Genomic DNA, 5,406 nt, shown 5'->3' on the forward strand with positions numbered 1-5,406 from the left:
AGGCATGCAAGCTTCAAAGTACTGAATGGGGTGTTCCTAGATCAACTTCTTGGATAATGAGCTGATGTCGACAAGAAGTGATCCGTCATAGGAGGGCCTTAATGAATCCCACATCAATGACACGGAACGGAGCAAATGATTTTGATGGAGGTGAAAACGATCTGATGATATATGGTTCAGGGTGGCGGTCATGAAAGAATGGAGTATAATGTATGGTAGTGGGCAGGACACAGGTGGCCTTTCTGGATGACTTCTCTTGAACATGTCGGCGACACTTATGTGATGGATTGGTAGTATTAACCCCAAATGTGGATGGTATGGCGAGACCATGGCGATGTGACCGGTGAACGAAACAACCCAACCCGACTCGGGCACGGAGTGGAAGTGTCATGTTCAAGAGCGACTTGCTACCAATAAAGATTCTTCGAGTTTTCTTCATAATTTTTCCCCAGTCATTGCTAACCAGTACCTCTTTATTTTTGTCAAGGAGGATAACATATGCTTGTTCTATAATTTTCCCTTCGGGCAAACCCATCGCTATGTTTTAACGAGCCTAACGATAGTGAAACTCATTCTCGTCTAAAGACAAGTTTGTCGCTATTAATCTTTTTAACGAGTCTAACGACAAAGATAACTCGGTCCTTTTCATTTTTAGAGAGTCTGAAAAGGTACGTAAAGGTAACTCCAAAATTCCTTTTTCGTCATCTAATCCCTTGAGTCCTAAAAAGTATAAAACAATACAGAAGGGATGAATTTTCGATTAGCTTTAACGAGCCGAACAAAACAAGCGCTCAATCTTTTTGTGCAATAATCCCTCAGGTCCAAAAAGATTAAAATCTAGAGGAGGGATAGCACTTCCCGTCACTTTAACGAGCTGGAAGGCCAAGGACTCAGCAATCTTTTCATATTTTACGAGTCAGTTGAAAAGAGCTTAAAGAAGACTCGTCTTTTGAGGAACGAGTGATAAAATGGGTAGCAGCTGATTCCAGGTAAGGTTTGGAATTTTCCAATCACGGCAGTGTCACAAAGATGGCTAGTGAAATCACTCTTCGCAGCTGTTCCTCAAAATGGGTAAACAATCAAATGGAGGTGAATGATCAGCCAATGGAAAAGTGGAGGTGACGGTGCAAACACGACCAAGGCTTTAATGGCTGAAATGCTACATTCACGGTGGTTATTTACTAGGGGATAGTTCATTTTTTAACGAGTTTAAATTCGGGTGGAAACATTTGCTCGGTGCGGGTTTATTTTTTAACGAGCTTGAACCTTGTGGTAACACTACTCGATTAATCCAGTCATATGATAAGAATGTCTCATATAAAACGACAACTTTTAGATTTTTTCCCCACATCCTTTCTTTATGCAAGTTAGGTGACGACTAATCCTATGAGTTTAAAGGGTTAGAGGTCCTAAAAATTAAAAAAAAAAATAGCTGCGCATCGCTTGCACTCCAAAAGGTTTGCATGCCCCCAGGTATAAAACAGAGTTTCAAGGTCACCCTCTATTCGAGCTGACAAAACATTCGTTTTATCAGGAAGGGTACTACCTCTTACAGGTTACCCAAAGATTGTTCTATTCGCAGTGCAAACAAAACACTTATTCGGCGATGTCTACCGAGATAAACAAAGGTGAGTGGCGGCGCTCGCCAACTTACATAACTTTGACAAGAGAATCTTGTACTAGAATAACCCCCTCTTCCAATCACGCACGGGGGTACAAACTAGGCATATTCTCCCGCGGAAACCTACTCTACACCCGAAGTTTTCCTGCCAAAGCAGACCAGGATGCATGCCCCCTGGGTTTCAGTCATATCCCTCTGAATTACTCGCGCTCATCGGGAGGACGGACTGGGGATTGAGACATTTCTTGCGTGAAGAGACCATTTAGGGACGGTACATGACTATTTGCTATGCATGATCCGGGAAATGAAAGCTGGTCCACGAGCTTGACCACTCTTCCTTCGTGCGGAAAACACATTACTAAAGAGTGAGGAGACAATCGCTCCCATGCAATAAATATAGTCTCGTCCAAGGAGTAGGTTATAATCCAAGGGTCCTTGAACTACCATTACGTTCATGCGAACTGTCTTCCTTCTCAATGTTATGGGCACATCGGGAAGGATCCCTAAAGGTCGACTCGTTCCTTTATTAAAGCCTGTCAGATTTATCATCTTAGGCAAAAGCGATGGCGAACCAAGCGCTTTCCAAGCAGTAGAGGAAAGGATACTCACAGAAGCCCCCTCGTCTATGATGGTACCAGCCATGACCATTCTATATATTTGAACGATAATTCGGAATGGTACACTTGCTGGTAAACGAGGTCTGCCTAGTTGATTCCAGTCGAAGGAGACAACTAGGTTGCTTGGAGGTGGGACCAAATAGACGGCTAGGTATGGCTCTGACGAACTTCCTTCATGCAGTAAAGGAACGGGTGGATTGCCCCCATGTTCGTCGGAGTCTGTGTTTATGAAGAGGATTTGGACGGTGTCATCCTTGTTCTCTTCAGTGATTGTATCATCTGAAGATAAAACTTCTGAAGGTAAGACCGGGTCAACTGCCACCTCGACCTTTTGACTTTCGTCTGGTATGGATTCAGTTGGTTTATCTTCAATGATAGGCGCTTCAGCCGACCACCTGAGCGGGCCAGCTGGATTCTCAACTAGTGACGGACTTGGCAAGAGTTTTTTATATCCAGGAGGAAGTCGTAATGGTGAAACCGGACGATCATCCAAAACTCTTTTAGCTTCGTCTAAGAAGGGACAACGGTGGAGGGCATGACTGCCTTCGCACAGTTTACAAGGAAATCTAGCTTTCCCTTTTTGTCCTGGGGCTTCACTTTCACTAGTTGACGGTGTGCTTTCAACATGATCACCAGAGGTTGACGACACCGGGTTGTGCAAACGAGGAGACCAATCCCTTAGTATCCGGGGGATGCAAGGAAAATCTCTGTGAAAGTGGTCTCCTTTGCAAATGACACATGGCGATTTAGGCCTGGTCGGTGCAGTGTGTGGATTTTCGTTAGACGACACTCATTTTCCCCCATTCGCCTTTGGCTCCTTCTTCTTCTTCTCTTTCTTCTTCTTTTCCTTCTTCTCCTTAGGAACATGGCTTTTAGCTTTACCATTTCCATCAAGCGAAGAGGAAGGAGGAGAGGAAGAATTAGAGGAAGTAGAAGGCTGGTGGGCAACTCTGGACTCGTCTAATTGCTGATTCGATTGTTCAGGAATGGTGGTGTTCTGAATGAAATTGGTTGAGAAGAGCCATACTGGAAAGCCAATTTGCAGTCCTAGAAGCGACAATGTGGCCATATGGGGCGCACCAACATATCCCCAAGAGGAGAAGGGACTAGGATTTCCACCAAGGGGAATTCCTTGGTTGGTAGGCTCCATTTTCTCAACCCAAGATCAACGTAGGAAAAGGGTATGAATATTCCGTTTAAAATAAATTTTAACACACTTTGACACAACTTGTTTTTTCAGTTTTTAAGAGTCGAGAAAAAACAAAAGATGACTCTAGTCTCCTTCGATTTTTAATGAGCCTGAAGTGACAAGTGCTCAGATGGACCTTTTCCGTTAAGGAGTCTGAAAAGGAACGAAAGGGACTGCTCTGGAGGTCTAGGTAGAGGGAGTACCAAACCAATCGCAAAACTGCAAAATACTTTTTACGGTACGACAGTCAATCCTCCCGAATGCTGTGTTCGGTGCATTGCGATCAGTAGGGCGGCCGACATGGCTTCCTATGGATAAAGGATTTAAGCCTATAGGGGTCTCCCAATATATACTCGACGGTACGTGAGAGCACAAGTCCGTACTGGCACTTATCGTCTCAAAGTGGAGGAATCACCCAACCATCAGTGAGGACAACAGTTACCAGGCTTTACGACGCTGGAATACGTCTCTAGCCTAGACCTCTAAATGTTGTGCGTTAAGTTCCAAAGCGTTGTTAGGTTCATTGAATTTATTTTAAGTTGATCTTTCTTATGAAGTTTTCCTTTTGGGATCACCACGAGATGTAGATGTAATTCCTAAAATGCAATCTAAAGATGATAAACAAACTTTTATCTCTTTTCAGCAATGAAAATCCTAGCTACTAGGGGAAAAGAAAGACACAATCTTTTCGCAAAGAGCAAAGAGCACACTGTAAATGCACTTTCCTAAATCAAGCCAAACAGACTGCCAATATGCAAATGCACATGCATGTGTTTTGTTTTTTCACTTTCTTATTATTGATGCCTAAAAAGAAAGTTTATGTACAAATCTGAATTTGCTTTCAAGTGACAAACACAAACAAGCTTCCTTTCGAAATCAAAAGGTAGTGATGATTACGACACTTTATGATTTTGAAATAAATACTCGTTTTGAGACTGGAAAGTCACAAATTCAAACCAAAGGCAAAAGTAAAAGAATAATCGACTATCAACAGCAAATAAACTTTCTCCTATGATCAAAATCGACACTTGTGACAGATCTAAATCAAAGGACGACAGTACGACTATTCTACTTTTGCAATGGAAAACTGTAAACGACGCAACAAACACATAAAAACATCTACAGTTTCTTTTGTACAACTGAGGCGGAATATCAGTAAGGAAAAGGGGTTTGAAACAGTGAAATACTGATCACAGGCTGCAAAAATCAGAGACAAAACTGGAAAAAATGAAGCAAAGAACCTCAGCTGCACAAGGCTAGGCTGATCAGCGCACCTGTTACACAGAGAAACTTCATTGCAACGCAGGTAGCCCTCTCGGGAAGTGCGTTGAAATGCAGAATCTCTTCACAGAGCCTGCGCTGGGGCAGAAACGAGAATTCTATCCAGGTTCTAGGTCACGGTTTGCAGTTTAATCTTTGGTTTTTGGCCGAGTAAAAGCAATCAGTAATGCACAATCAGAGGTAGATCTAAGGGGGGTTCTAAGAGCTATCAGAAGGGCAATCAGTTGGTCTATGAATCAGCTGTTCAAATCATAAACAGATCCAGTGAATGGATTGAAGCAACAGATGTCTACTTTGCATTTGTTAATGGCAACTGCAGTTCGATTGCTACTTCTAAGTTTATGTAACAAACAACAAGAGAAACACAAACAAACTAACTAGACACAATCCCTAGTGGAGTGGCCATTTTTTTATCGGGAAAAGTGTTTATTTAGAACTACTCTATCCCACTAAGGTGTGATGGCTACCTTAGAAACAAACAGAGAAAACTACTTTTGTATTCTTCTTTATGAACTATAAACAAAGAGGAATAGGATGAACCAACCTGTGTCTTGCACTAGTCCTTCGATCCAATCTCTCTTCTCTTTGACAGCTTCCAGCTACCTGCTCCCTCACTTGCCCAACTTCACCAAGTACCTGTAAGGTCACAGAAGAAGGAAACTATACAAAAACATGGGTTTATATTCAAAAATAACTTA

The sequence above is a fragment of the Pinus tabuliformis genome, chromosome 1_2 (genome assembly GCF_031772625.1).
Source record: "Pinus tabuliformis cultivar Carrire ecotype Pingquan chromosome 1_2, CPIR1, whole genome shotgun sequence".
Taxonomy (NCBI): Eukaryota; Viridiplantae; Streptophyta; class Pinopsida; order Pinales; family Pinaceae; genus Pinus; species Pinus tabuliformis.